We start from the raw sequence: 16308 nt of genomic DNA, 5'->3' as shown, positions 1-16308 counted from the left end.
AAGCAAATACCAAGAAGCTATTAAATAGCACAAGGCACTGGCTGACCCCGTGGCTTAGTGGTTAAGTGCTCGTGCTCCGCTGCTGGCGGCCCGGGTTCGGAACCCCGGGCGCGCACCGACGCACCGCTTGTCCGGCCATGCTGAGGCGGCGTCCCGCATACAGCAACTAGCAGGATGTGCAACTATGACATACAACTATCTACTGGGGCTTTGGGGAGAAAAAGGGAAATAAAGGAGGAGGATTGGCAATAGATGTTAGCTCAGAGCCGGTCTTCCTCAGCAAAAACAAATAAATAAATAAATAGCACAAGGCAGATCTACCAGTAATAATATCAAGGGGATCGTCAAGGTACATTGCCAACTGGAAAAAGCAAGGTGCAGAACAACACATAGCGTGAACCTGTTGATAAGAAGTGATACAGACAGATACCATCATCCACGCACAGACATCTCTGGGGAGTTACAGAATGGGGTCATAGTCGCTGCTCTGTGGGGAAGCGGGATAGAAAGGAGACTGACTTCACCCGAGGCACTTCTGTATTGTTCGAGGTTTTAAATGTGTACCTGTATTAAGTAATAACAAAAACTTCACTAAAAGAAGTTTTTGCCATGCAGCAGGAAGAGCCAGTGCAAGGCCTGGAGGTAGGAAAGAGCCATTGGGTCCCCGAGTGTACAACAGATGGGGTCCGTCTCCCCAGGAAAGCCTGGCTGCTGCCCACAGACTCCAGGCACAAGCCAGGCTCTTGTCCTGTGCTTCCTGGGGGCTGGGCCAGGCTGCCCAAGACGTCCCCGGCCCGGACAGCTTCCTCTCGGGGCGAAGGTGCCTCAGGCCAGTCCCACTCCCAGTGAAGAGGAGCAAGACAGACCCACTCCTCCTCTTTCCCACGGAAGAGAATTAGGTCATCAAATGATGTCACTTGTCATCATTCCCGAAGCAGATGATACATGACACAGTAATAATCGACTGGGACAAAAACCCAGAGATTCACCCACAAAAGTGTTAGGGGGAGGGCAGAGAAGGAAGCAGAAATGCATGGCTATTCCTTCTTTCTGGGAGAAGTCAATATCCTGTTCCGCTTCCAAAGATGAGAAACTGGAAATACAGACCTAAGTATATTATTTAAAGTCAAAAATAGCGACCAGAAGAACTAAAAATGTCTTAATTTTCCCAATTACTCAGGGGAAGCCATTACAGCAAAAGATGACGAGCAAAGAAAACAATAAGGAAGTATAAAAAAGGGGATAATATGAAAAGAGTGAAAATTAAGATCAAGAATCTGGTACTGGGGCTGCCCCGTGGCGCAAGCGGTTATGTGCACATGCTCCGCTGCTGGTGGCCCGGGTTCGGATCCCGGACGCTCACCGACGCACCGCCTGTCAGGCCATGCTGTGGCGGCGTCCCATATAAAGTGCAGGAAGATGGGCATGGATGTTAACCCAGGGCCAGTCTTCCTCAGCAAAAAGGAGGAGGATTGGCAGATGTTAGCTCAGGGCCGATCTTCCTCACAAAGAAAAAAAAAAGAATCTGGTACTAAGGTAAGTGGGATAAAGTCACTTATTAGAAGAAAAAATCCTATTTGGCCAAAAAGATAAATCCAACTGCTTATAAGTGACTCAGGAAGTTCCAAAGTAAAAGTTCAAGCAAAGATATACCAAGGCAACACACATGAAAAGAAAGCAAAGATGGGGCCAGCCGGATGGCTCAGCGGTTAGGTGTGCGCGCTCCGCTGCAGCAGCCCAGGGCTCGCAGGTTCGGATCCCGGGCGCGCACTGACGCACCACTTGTCAAGCCATGCTGTGGCGGCGTCCCATATAAAGTGGAGGAAGATGGGCATGGAAGTTAGCTCAGAGCCAGTCTTCCTCAGCAAAAAGAGGAGGATTGGCAGATGTTAGCTCAGGGCTGGTCTTCCTCACAAAAAAAAAAAGAAAGAAAGAAAGCAAGGATATGATTGACTCTCATATCCAGACAGGCTGACTTTTGGTAAAAAGCATTAAGCACAATGAAAGTTTCATAAAGGTGAGGACCATAATCACACTAAATATTTCATTATCCAACCCAAGCTGTGAACCAGGGTGACTTTTGGAGAGGGGAATGCGACTGAGGGTCATAAATAGGACTGTCCGTGATTTTGAATGCTTAATGACAATGTTTTCAGTTATTGCTTCAATAATTTTAAAAAGTCTTAAAATCTGACATTGTTATGAACTTTTACTGCCAAACACATCAAACTACATAAGCAAAAATGCAACACAAGAAATTGATAGAAATAAAAATACGGTTGAAGAATTACACTATCTCTTTCAGTCCTTGACAATGCAAGTAGGTAAAAAAAAAAAGAATGTATAAGATGAGAAAAGGCTCATCTTGCCCAAGACAGATCCTGTGCTCTCCCGACACCACCTCCGACAATGGGGTCCCTCTTCTGCATGAATGAACTATCACCCATCCAGCTGGACAAGTCCCTCCATTCCCACGACCAGTCAATCTCAAGCCATCACTGACTCCTGTACATTTAACCTCCTAAATACCCCTGAGATCTATCCATTTCTCTCCGTCTCCTCTGTCTCCACCCTGATTCAAGATACTACCATCTCGTCACTAAATTATTACAGGAGCCTCCTAACTCTGACCCACCTCAGCCTTCCACCTCTTGTCACCTGCTGCGCAAGCCACAGCCAGAGTGATCTTTTCAAAATGGAAATATTTTCATGCCACCCCTCTGAGTCAAGTGGGCCAAGGGCTTCCTGTTGCTCTCAGGATAAGGCAGAAATCCACAATGTGACCCACAGGGCCGTGCCCACATGGTCCTCCCTGCCTTTCCAGCTCCCCTCCCACCATACTCCCCCACTCTGTCCTCTAAACGTCTTTCCATTCCTTAAAGACCATGCTCCTCTCCCACCACAGGGCATCTGCACAAGCCATTTCCTAGACCCAGACTGTTCACCTCCAGGCTCTTGGTCTCATTAATGCCAAATCGTCCCTCAGATCACAGTTCACCTGGCACCTTATCAGGGAAGCCTTCTGTGACCCCCCCATTCTAGCTCAGATTCCTCTATTTTATGCTCTCAGAGAACTCTGCTCCTTTCCTGCATATACTTATCTCATTTAGGCTATTATTTGATTACTATCTGCGCCGCCCCCAACCACTAGCCTATGAGGACGGTGAGAAAAGAATTGTTTTTTTTCTCACCCACTATTTCCCCCAATGGCTTACATGGTATCTCAAATGCAGAAGGTGCTGTAATAAACACTAGTAATATGAATGAATCTGAATCAAATTATCAGTATTTATTAGATCAATATTATTAATCTCCATTTACTTTTATAGAAAAATATAACCTTTTTAGTTCTCATGGAATATTGATGACAATTGTGATCTTCACAAAATCTCCTATTCTGAAAAGTGGAAACTGACCACTCTCTCTGACTACTGTACAATATGACTAGAAATAAATATGAAAACTAGAAACTAAAACCAGCAAGGCTTTGTCTTATTCACTGTTGTTATCTCCAGCACCTAGAATAGGTGCTCGATACATATTTGTCAAATAAGCAAATAAATAAAAATAGAAAGATGACATTGAAGACCCCCTAAAAGTAGGACAGAGAAAGAAGAAAAATAGAAAAGAGAATTTGAGGTTCAATCAAGAAGGTCCAAAATCAGATTCATGGGAATTTTAGAAAGAAAACGGAAAAGAGAGAATAAAATGATCAAAGAAATAATGTAATATTTCCAAGAAGTGAAGAACATGAATCTCCAGATGAAGAGAGCACACCAAGCGCCCAGCTAAATGGATGAAAAATGACCCACACCAAGGCACATTGCCTTGAAATCTCAAAACACTAGAGAAAAGGAGAGGATGCTACAAGCTTTCAGAGAGAAAGTACAGGTCACCTACAAAGATTCAAGAATCTGAATGGCTCTGGACTTCTACATGGTAACACTGGAAGCTAAAAGACAATCAATGCCTTCAAAATTCTGAAGAAACATAATTTCAAACTAGAATTCTATACCCTGCCATCTTTTCTCAGGAAGCTGCTGGAGGAAAAACTCTACCAAAACTGGGTAATAAAACAAAACAGACCCAGTATCCAAGAAACAAGGAATCTACCACAGGAAAGACATAAAGGAAAGTTCCAGAATGACACTGTGGGTAGTGGATCCAGACTGACATGAAGATGGAGGTGTGGAGCCATGAAATGCACTTCTCAGTCTTCCAAGTACAGGAAAAACCATTGACCAAGGGCCTCAGCTGCTCTCCTTTAAAATCCATGGTGGAGTTTGCACCAAGGCCACACCTCCCACAAGTTGCTTCCAGTCAATGACCGAGTGCGACAGGGACACTAAGGCAGGCCCATTCCCGGGAGGCATGGGACTCCTCTGATGGCCGAGTCTGGCTGGAAGACTCCCTGAGGCTTTGCTGAACCTTCCTTAGACTGCACAGAAGTCTAGGATGCTCCCACCCAAATTTCTCTCCTTCACTTGGGGTCCCCTGGCTCTCCCAGCCTTCTCCGCTCCCTCCCTATTTTCCATCAAAGAGACATTTCTCTTACTACATTCTCCCATGTTTAATCCCATCTTGGTGTCTGCTCCTCAGAGGACCCAGACGAACACAAATGGAACCAGGAGTGGGCTAAGAAAATAAGGTGGTGAGACGAGGATTTGGAACTGTCTCACCCCCCCGGCAGCGGGGGAAGAGACGCAGTCCTGGCTGGCAGGTGGCATGGACAGATCCTGGCACAAGTGGTGGCTCAGTTGCTAACGATCTCCCCAGCGGTGCCCGGGGGGGGGGGAGGCTGTGATGGAGGGAGTGCTGTGGCAGGTGTGAGGATGCAGGCATTTGAAAACACAGGGGTGGAAGTGTGGGGGACAGCTTCTACACAATAGCAGAGCTGGCTATTAATAATAATAATATTATTATCATTGTAGAATTGTACTGATGCCCTGCAGAAAGATAGTGAGAAACTGAGCACTGTTAACAAGCAGTTAATGGCTAAGTATGAGCGCCTTGGTATAGAGTAGCATAGAAAGAGGCTCTTTTTTTAAAATTGAGATATAATTGACATATAACATTGTGTTAGTTTAGGATGTACAACATGTTGGTTTGATGCATTTGTGTATTGCAATGTGATTACCACCTTAGCGTTAACTAGCACCTCTATCTCATCTTATAATCATTTCTCAAGAGGCTCTCACCACCTGCAGAAGGACAGACACAGTTGAATGACAAGCTACAGACTTAATTGAGGGAGCCAGAGCTCCAGAGAGCAAATGCTCAGCCAAGGCAGGTCTGTCATGCATAGGTGAAGGGCAAGGGGGGAAACCTGGGATGGGACGGATGCCCCAAGGATGTGGATCCTACACCCTCCGCCCCAGACTCCCTGGGCGCAGAGGTGGCTCCCCCTCCACAGGAGAGCTAGCTCTGCTGCTGTGTTAGAGGATGCTGCAGAAGCCTCTCCCCAAAAAGCAGCAGGTGCTCCTCAGGAGCTGCCCTCACCTCCACTCCTGGCGGCCAGGCCTCTAACTATGGTTAAATCCCAGCATAATCCGACTGGGGTCAGGCTGGACCTGCTAAGTGGGGAAAGAGACTATACACCTGCATTAGTTTTCTGTTGCTGTGTAACAAATTACTACAGACATAGTGGCTTTAAAAAGTACCCATTTAGTGTCTCACAGTTTCCGTGGTTCAGGAGTCTGGGCACAGCTTGACTGGATCTCTGCTCAGGGCCTCACGAAGCTGCAGTCAAGACACAGGCCAGGGCTGCAATCTCGTCTGAGACTCAGAGTTCTCTTCCAAGCGCATGTGGTTGTTGGCAGAATTCAGTTCCCTGCAGTTATACGACTGAGGTCCCTCCTGGCTGACAGCTGGGGCCCTCTTTTCCGTGACATATTGCCCTCTCACAGGCCCTCCTCTCACACAGGGCCGCTCACTTCTTCAAAGCCAGCAAGAAAGGATCTGTGAACTTGAGCTTCTTTTAAAGGGCTCGCCTGATTAGGTAAGGCCCACCCAGGATAAACTCCCTTTTGATTAATGCAAAATAAATTGATTTGGGACTGTAATTGCATTTGCAGAATCCCTTCACCTTTGCCATATAATGTAACCTAATTGTGGAAGGCTACCCCATCATATTCACAGGTCCTTCCCATACTCAGGGGGCTATCGAGCATGCACACTGGGGGCAAGAATCTTGGGGACCATTTTAGAATTATGCCTACCACAACAACCAAAGAACTAGCTGGCGTGTAGCCGGGGAGCGGTCCTGGGGTGGACTTTGCAGGGGCTTGATCAAGGAGACTAGAATGTAAGGTTGGATATGCAGTAATTCATTGTCTTCAGGACACTTTCTTGAGACATGAGATTTAAGACCCAAGAAGGACCCAGGAGATGCAGCACACTTATTGCTTGGGGAGCTCTTAGAATCCTGGAAAAACTGGAAATGATCCAGTAGAACAAAGAGGCTACGTGAAGCGGGCATGCTGGAATGGATATTTTACGTAGGGCCAGAAGACCAGCAGAGGATTATCTTCTTCAGGGGGGCCCAGAGGACACTCCATGCTCCGAGGCCATCAGCAACGTACTGGAGAGAGGGACAAGCGTTGCTAAGAAGTTCAGTGGTGGCTCTCCTCTGCAGGCAGGGCTGACAGTAGGAGAGGCAGTCACAGAGCTGGACTTGTCACGTGTCGTGTAGTCCAGGGGTGGCACCTAACTACGAGAAGCCAGGGGACACAATTACTGTAAGATCAGCAAGGTCGGAGAGGCAGTCAGGAGACCTTGGAGTTGTGAGGTGGTTAAAAGAATATGATGCCTTATCTTACAGTTCTGGAGGTCAGAGTGCAACACTAGTCTCACTGGGCTAAAATCATGCTGTCAGTAGGGCTGCATTCCTTTCTGGAAGCTCTAGGGGACAAGGATAGACACTCAAAAGGGAAGAAAGTGGAAGGAAAAAAGAAGTCACAGTCCCAAGTGATTCTGAAATCCAGCTGGGCCGACTCCATTAGGTCTCAGGGCCTGGGACTAACCCTCTGTGGCTTGAAGCTCCGCCCTCTGCCCTCTGAGTCACCCTGCCTTTTTCACGAGATGTCGCACATGTTTGCAGCTGAGCAGTTTATCAGTCTATTTCCTGCCTGTAGAATTTTGAAAGGGGTCCGGCAGCCTTCTCTCATTTTGTACTTTCCCTGTCCTTTCCAGTCCAAGCTGGCGGTGGTATAAAATCCTCAAGAACTTTGTGGGTCACCCATGTATGTCACAAGGATTCACACCAGGAGACAAGAGACTCATCCACAGATCTTTCCAAGACAATCACATCTCTATTTTTGGTGATTCGGCTAGAAAGACACACACGATCTGATATCAAGTCACATCACCGCTAAGGTTTATTAAGCAAGGACTACCAGACAGGATCAGCAGGAAAAAGATAGGCGTAGGCCAAGTCCAGAGAGGTCAAGAGCAGACCCTCTGCAAGGGTTGCATAGATTTTTTTTTTTAGACGAAGCGTTTTTTATTTTTAGACCAACCAAACACATTGAACATAAAAACCCTTTAATATACAAACTGTAATCACAACAGCATCCACGGAGCAGCAAGAGGATGGGGCACAGTGGGCAGCATGGCAGGCGGAGGGAAGGTTTTCAGGGTCCCATTGCTTCCCTTGTCTGCAATCACTCTGTGGCCTGTGCGAGCATGAGGTCTTAGCAGAGAGCAGATCAAAGTAGCCAGAGGCAGAGGAGCTGTGACGCTGACACCGAGACCGAGCACAGCAGGCCCCTCCAACACGCCATCTCCCTCCCGTCGCGGCCTCTAGGGAAAGCCAGATCCAGTTAGGAGGAGGTAACAGGAAGACGGTTGTGACTGAGAGGAGAGTCAACCATCATTCCTCAGCATCCTGCTGATCACATCTTTGAGAACAGTTTTCCAAGGGCCCTCTAACCACAGAGATGGGAGATGTCTCTGCCGAGGGACAGCCACTCAGGTCTTGGAACCCAGAGATGTTATAAGAAGACAGTCACATAGGCACATTCCTGCTACATGACCAGCCATGGTAATTAAAACAGGACTCCAAAACAGATACAGTGCACGTCATCAATCTTAATGTTCACGTTAAACATGGTGACATCTGATAACCTGCTACGTCACACCTACCCTGCCCCAGGCCTACAGACTAACACCATTCATCAGTAACTATGTGAACATTCCTCGAGTTTAGATCTCAGAGCTTGTCCTGGGGTCAGTACCACAGCTCCAGGTACTACGAGAGAGCAGCAAAGGCTGAGGAAACCATGCCTGCCGCATGAACTCTTTGCTTGCAGCAGGACCACAGATTGGGGCAAAACCCTGGGCTTTGCTCTTCTCTGTCTGCCACACTGCTCCAGCCTCTTCACCACTGAAGGACAAGACACAGCAGAGGCGCAGCACCGAGCCGGCCCTGCTAGGGAACATCTGTGTGAGAGGAGATGAACTCAAAACGGACCCAATCCTGAGTGAGAGTCAAAACTACAAAACTCTTAGAAGAAAACACAGGGGAAACGCTTCATGACATTGGATTTGGCAACAACTTCATGGATATGACACCAAAACCACAGACAAGAAAGGAAAAACAATAAATGAATCAGACTTCATCAAAATTAAAAACTTTTGTCCACCAAAGGATGCTATCAACAGAGTAAGAAGGCAACCCACAGAAAGGGAGAAAATATTTGCAAATCATATATTTGATAAGAGATTAATATCCAGAATATTTAAAGAACTCCTACAACTTAACAATGAAAAAACAAACAACTCAACTGAAAAACAGGCAAAGGACTTGAGTAGACATTTCTCCAAAGAAGATATACATATGACCAATAAGCACATGAAAAGATGATCAACATCCTTAGTCATTAAGGAAGTGCAAATCGAAACCACTATGAGATACCACTTCACACATATTAGGATGGCTATCATTAAAAAAAGAAAAGAAAAGAAAGAAAATAACAAGTGTTGGCAATGATGTAGAGAAATTGGAACCCTTATGTGTTGTTGATAGGTATGTAAAAGGGTGCAGTCACTATAGAAAACAGTATGTGATTCCTCAAAAAATTAGAAATAGAATTACTATATGATCCAGCAATTCCATTTCTGGGTACGTACCCAAAAAAGAACTTAAAGCAGGGATTCAAACAGATATTTGCACACCCATGTTCATAGCAGCATTATTCCCAACAGCCAAAAGGTAGAAACAATCCAAAAGTCCACTGATGGATGAATGAATAAACAAAATGTGGTCTATCCATACAATGGAATATTATTCAGCCCTAAAAGGGAAGGCAATTCCAACACATGCTACAACATGAATGAACCATGAGGATATCATTGCTAAGTGAAATAAGCCAGTCACAAAAGGACAAATAGTGTATGAATCCATTTATATGAGGTTCCCAGAGTAGTCAAATTCAGAGATAGAAAGTAGAATGGTGGTTGCCAGGGGCTGGGGAGAGGCAGAAATGAGGAGTTAGTGTTAAATGTATACAGAGTTTCAGTTTGGGAATAAGAGAAAGTTCTGGAGATGGATAAAGGTATGGTTGTCCAACAATGTGGATGTACTTAATGCCACTGAACTGTACACTTAAAAATGGTTAGGATGGTAAATTTTATGTTATCCATATTTTACCACAATTTTTTTAAAAAAGGAACATGTGTCGACAGGCTGGCTGGCCCACAAGCAATCTCTCCTTTCTCTAGTGCTGGGCAACTCTTGGGTATGTGTGTGTCTGTGTGTGTGTATGTGTCTCTGTGTGTGTGCATGTGTAGGGGGAATCTTTCTGCTAAAGAGAAGCACAGAGAGGGTCACCCGGTGAGAAGGCAGAAACTGAGGTCATGCTCTGAGGCGAGGCTCCTATAGTGGCTGAGGCTCCTCGAGTCTGGTTATGTTACCTCTGAGCTTGTCTTTCCCGTTGCGACAAACCTCTCTCCCTCTTTAAACCCAGCAGAAGCAATAATACACTATATCTGTCACAATCACTGATGCCTCCTGGGAAAGACGGCATCACAGGCAAAAATAATCAGACATGTGATCATGACCACAAAAAGAAAGACAACAAGCTCAACAACCTATACAAGATGACCTGGAATTAATGAGACGGATCAAGATCTCAAAATACGCATTAGAAATGTCCACGAAGAGCTAAGAAAGGATAGTGTCACATGAAGCAGGGACAGGCAGTTAGAGCAAGGAACTAAGTGAAAATACCAAATTTGGAAAAATACAACAGTTGAAATAAAGAACACAATAGATGGTATAGATAGTATAATAGGACAACTGAAGGAAAAAAGCAGTAGAACAGAAGATTCAGGTTGAGAAAGTCTCCCAGAAGGCACTGGGAAACCAAGAGACAGGAAACATAGAAGAAAAAAGTAAGACATATGGCAGCCGGAAGCTGAATGTCAACATCCATACAATAGTGTCTAGAAGGAAAAAATACATAAGCGAAAAGGAGAAAAAATTTCAAGAAATAACATCCAAGAGTGTTGCAAAATTAAAGAAAAATAAAAAAGGCTCATTGAGAGCTAAACAGGCTAAATGATGAAAATCCCACCTCTAGGCACATTATGGTAAAACTCAAGAATGTCAAAGAGAAAAACGATTTGAAGCCTTCTGGAGATGAAGGGCAGATCATCTACGATGGAAAAGAAAACAGTAGGATCAACACAGGACTTCTGGACAGTGACACCAGAAGCAAGAAGACAAAGATATTCTGAGCCCTCAGAACATTTACCATACGAAGGACCTCGATGAAGCAATCTTGGATAAAGTACTTCAGTAAGAATATAAATAAACCAGAGAAATGAGGATGAGAAGATCCCTTGGTAGTTCACTGTGACCAAGGGGGAGGAAGAGAAGAAGGGAGGCAGGACATAGCCGTGACAACCTGAACCAAACACTGGATATAAACGTGGCTGGAGATGGAGATGGAGAGTGGGACGGGAGGAGAGACCAGAAGAAGAGGAGAGAATGCTAAGGTTCTTTTCCCATCTTTGGAAAAGATGTGGATATAAGTTAAATAAATCGATAGGAAAAATCAGACACAAGTACTGCTCTAAGTTAGAGATAACCACCGGAAGAATAAAATTAGAATGCATGAATTTTAAAAAACAAGAAAAGTCAATGTACACAATCAAAGGCAGAAAGGGAGAAAAAGAAAATGGAAAGTGAAAAATATGAAACAAGATGGCAGAAACAAGTCCAACTATAAAATAATTACAATAGATATAAATGGGTGAAACACTCCAGTTGAGACTCTTGGATTTGGGGAAGAGGAGATCCACAGATATGTTTTCCGAAACAGACAGACTTACAACAAAAAGATAAAGACTGAAAACGACAGTGAAATGTTATATATCAGAAAAATATGAACCAAAAAAAGCAGGAGGTTCTCAAAAAGATAAACATAGAGTTACCATATAACCCAGCACTCCTAGGTATGTAGGAGTAAAAACATATGTCCACACAAAAACTTATACACAAATGTTCATAGCAGTAGCCAAAAAAGAAAAAAACAACCCAAAATGGATAAGTGAGAATACTATTCATCAAAAAAAGAATGAAGTACTGATACATGATACAATGTGGATGAACCTCCAAAACATTATGCTAAGTACAAGAAACCAGACACAAAAGGTCTCCTGCGTGTGATTCTGTTTATATGAACTATCCAGAATAGACAAATCCATAGGTGGGTGGTTGCCAGGAGTTGGAGGGAGGAAGGAATGGGGAGAAAGTGCTCAATGCATGTGGCGGTTACTCTGGAGTGAAATTAATAGATCATGGACCAGAAGACGCCTGCAGTGTCTAAACCAACAGGGATTATTACTATCTAGACTATAAGGATCTTCTGCTAACTAACAAGAGAAAGACAAGAAACTCAGGAGAAACAAAACAGATCAAGAATATGAAAAAGAAATCCATAGATGACAGGAAAAGGACCAATAAACATTTGAGAATATGCTCAAACTCCCTTGAGAACTACAAAATCAAGTCATATGTTTTACCCATCAGATTGGCAAAAATTAGGTGCCTTATAACATCTAGTGTCGGGGAAGTCGTGGGGGAAAAGGTGCCTCCCTGCATGCTGCGGGGGGCGGGGGGTGGAAATTGGAGAGCAATTTGGCAAAACTGGAGGTCTTACCATACAACTGATTGTTTAATGTCAGTTACAAAGAATGAGTCATTGGAATGCACCAACGTGGGAAAATGCAAAGTGGAAAAAGGCAGCCGAATAATACAGAGAGGATTCATCCCATTTGTGGGGGGAAAAAACACATAAGTGAGATGTTCATAGATGCACAGGAAAAGGTCTGGAAGGATGCGCCCGAACCCCCCGCCCCCCAAGAAGGGAACTGTCACTTTTTACCGTGAAACACGTATTCGAAACGTTTGCAGACTACAGATACAACTTCCGAAACTGTTTTTTTTAAAGTTAAAGAGTGGACATTAAAATGTAAAACCGTTTTAAAGAGAGAAACCATTTTTGCAACTAGACAGCTGACAAATGATTAGCATCCAAAATATCCACATGGGTCAATGACAAATCAATAAGGGAAAGAAAAACAACCTGGAAGAAACGGACAAAGGCTATGAATGGCCGTTCACAGCAGAAGCCAGAATGGCCAACAGATATGAGACAAGATGTGCAGCTCCTCTGGTAACCAGGGAAATGCAAGTTAGAATCACAATCAGGCTGAAGAAAACTGTCACGTTGATGGTGCCAAAGGATGGACACTCTCCTACCCTATGAGAGGGCTGGGGACAGTTCCAACCACCGTGGGGGGTACTCTGGTAATATCCGCTAAAGCTGGAGAAACAAAGAGCCAAAGGCCCCCCAGGCCCCCTTCTACTTAAATGTTCAGAAGTTCTCACATATGCACAAGGGGACACATTCCAGAATGTTCACTGTGCCATGGTTTATATCAGTGAAAAACTGGAAACTACCTAAATATAGCATATTTATACGATGGGACACCACACAGCAATCGAAAGAAAGGAACTAGAGCTACGTGTATCAACGTGGGAAAAAAATCTCTAAAACAATGCTCAGTTTTTACAAAAAGTGACTTGGGGCCATGAAGCAAATTTCAACAAATTTCAAAGAATTTAAATAATGCCGAGAATGTTCTGAGACCACAATGCAGTTAAGGTAAAAAGCGATAACAATGGATACGGAGTTTCCTTTTGGAGTGATGAAAATGTTCTGGAATTAGGGGCCGGCCCGGTGGCGCAAGCGGTTAAGTGCACGCGCTCTGCTGCGGCGGCCCGGGGTTCGCTGGTTCGGATCCCAGGCGCGCACCGACGCACTGCTTGGCAAGCCATGCTGTGGCCGCCTCCCATATAAAATGGAGGAAGATGGGCACAGATGTTAGCCCAGGGCCGTCTTCCTCAGCAAAAAAAAGAGGAGGATTGGCGGATGTTAGCACAGGGCTGATCTCCTCAAAAAAAAAAAAAAAAAAAAGCAGGCAAAAAAAAATGTTCTGGAATTAGATAAGGGTGATGGTTGCACAATACTGTACATGTACCAAATGCCTCAATTGTACATTTTTTTTTAGAAAAATGGTTAAAATGGTAAATTTTATGTTATGTGTATTTTACCACAATTTTAAAAAAATCAATAACAAAAGATACCGAGGAAACCCCATGTTAATAAAATAATACTCTTTTAAATAACTGATAAGTCAAAGGAGAAAGCACAATGGAACTCAGAAACTGAGTGATACTGATAATACATCAAAACTTATGAAATGAAGCTAAAGCCATGCTTAGAGAGAAACGTATGACTTTAAATACATTTATTAGAAAAAAGACTGAAAAAAAAGAAAAAAGACTGAAAAATCAGTGACCATTCATCCCAGGAAGCTGGGAAAAGAATAGCAAATTAAATCCCAAAAACGTATTAGGAAACAGTAAAACTATCAAATAAAATTAATTTTAAAAAACATAATACGGAATGTCAATAAAGCCAAAAACTGGTTCTTTAGAAAAACTGAAATAATTGATAAACCTCAGTTTAATTAAGAAAAAGGTAAAATACTAATAATCGAAGCTAGGAATAAAATGGGGACTTCACTACACCACCACTGCCGAAAATACACACCACAAATGTCATCATGAAGAAACCAGACTCATCTAGACTGATGGACAGTCTACAAATAACCGGCCTGGACACTTCAAAAATGCCAATGTCATGAAAAACACATTCAGTCTGAGAAACCGTCCTAGAGTGAAGGGGACAAGAGACCTCTCAACTAAATACAATGCGTCATCTTGGACCTTGAAAAAAACTGCCATGAAGGCGTTGAGACAGCGGGCAAGTTGTGAATGAGGTGTGTAGGTCCCACAGTGGACCACGGTTAGCTTCCCAGCTTCGGTAACTGTCCTGTCGCTGTGTAAGGGAATGTCCTTGTTCTCAGGAAATACACACACAGGGACATGATGTTGCAACCCGCTCTCCTATAGCTCAGGTTCAAATGGACCCACGGATAGACTGCGGCATTGAGTTCCGAGGGTCTGCGAGCTGACTCCGCCCTCAGGGAAGAGGGGCAGACCTCAGACCCATGGGAGCCTCTGAGGTGCCAGAGTGCAGACTGAACCTTGGCTCAGAGCCTCAGGCCCTTCTTCTGTGAAATGGAGGACAATATGGCTCTGAGGCCGGGAGCATCTTCCCGGCTGGCCGTCCGAGCGAGGCCCAGACAGATCGGAGATGCAGAGACCCAGCTGGGCCTGCCACGTGGGAGACAGGGCTGTTCTGGGCCTGGGCCGACTCCACCGGCCCAGCTCTGTGCCTGAGTGGAGCAGTGTGGCTCTAGCAGGCTGCCTGTAGGCCCTGCAAGGCCCAGCAGGTCGAGCAGGCGGGCCTGAACACCAAGCTGGGGGCCAGAGTTCTGAACGAGGAGAGCTGGGTTCCCCGCCTGGGATTAAACAGGGCTCAGTTTGGGCTCCCTCTGTTCCCCTCTGAGCCTCAAAGCCCCGTCCCCATTCCCGCTACCTAGAGGAATGGCCCAAAGACAACTTCAACCACAGCCTGTTCCTTCACCCCCCATCTGGGCTGGGAGCCAGCGCTACCTCTCTGGAGGGGTCATGGAGCCATCTGACCACCACCACCAGCCCCACCACCACCCCCACTCCCAGCTGTTGGTGAGGTCGGTGACTCAAGGAGTGACAGATCTTCATCTGTCTTCCAGGTGAGGTGGGTCAAACCTGGCTGCCCCTGGGGAGGGGCCCTGAATCCCACCCTGCTCCCTGCACCTTCCGCCCGCACCTGAGCCCAGGGCAGGGACGGGGCAGTACCAGGAGCCCCCAGAGGGTGTGAGCCGGGAGCCAGGACCCTCCAGGTGCTTACTTGGAGCAGGAGGAGGCACAGATCACCCAGACTTGGGGCCGCTACCTGACCTCAAGGGCATGGAGGGAAGCTGTTTCTGGCCGTGGGTGCGTCTTATTAGCAGGAAGACATCACCTCTTTGCCCGGCCCCACCCCATCCGTGGGCGCCCACTCCTCCTGGTGCTCTGGACCCTCCACATCCCCCCAACACCCAATGCCAGGTGCCCCTCCCCCAGTGCGCCCCAACAGCAGCCCCGGGTGGGCGGCGGCTCCTGTGCCTGAGCCAGGCTCCCCGCATGGGAGCCTTTGTAGCGGGCGTCCCAGCAACAATCGAGTCTGCTGCTCGAGGCTGTTTGCTTCAGGGGTGCGTCTCCACACGCGGAGGCCTGGTGGTGGCTCCAAGGTCATCGCTCCACGCCCCCTCCCCTCCAGAGACCTCTCCGCAATGACAGGTCAGCTTCCCTGCCCTTCCGGCTCTGCGGAGGGCTGTCCTCACCTCCTCTGAAATCTGCCTTTGCTTTCTCTTTATTTCCCCCTTGTTTTCTCTTCCAGCTGCTTCACTCACTATATTGGGCCCCAAGGGCACCAGGACCCTCTCCCTAGCAGGCTCAGTGCTGGCCCACTGAGCATCCAAATAGTAAGCAAACAGGATGCTTTTACAGTCTCCATTTCCTCCCCAGGCCCTCTGCAGCTCTGCTCCTTCCCCGGCCCCCTCCCGGCCCATCTGGCATCCTCCTTCCCCCTGCTGAGAGGCCGGGCCCACCAAGCACACACCTGCCAAGACAAGGCCCTCTGGCCTGGCAGCCCTGACAGCCTGCTCTCCCTGCTGAGTGGTCACTCACCCAGGCCCACTGGACCCACCTCCTTAGTTTTCCGAACTGTGTCATTGGCCAACCCTGCCTCCTGCTGGAGCTCTCCCAGGGCAGAGATGCACCCCAGTCAGCCTCACACACCACACACA

Source organism: Diceros bicornis, chromosome 35 (genome assembly GCF_020826845.1).
Source record: "Diceros bicornis minor isolate mBicDic1 chromosome 35, mDicBic1.mat.cur, whole genome shotgun sequence".
Classification (NCBI taxonomy): domain Eukaryota; kingdom Metazoa; phylum Chordata; class Mammalia; order Perissodactyla; family Rhinocerotidae; genus Diceros; species Diceros bicornis.
Note: the sequence above shows the minus strand (reverse complement) of the source record.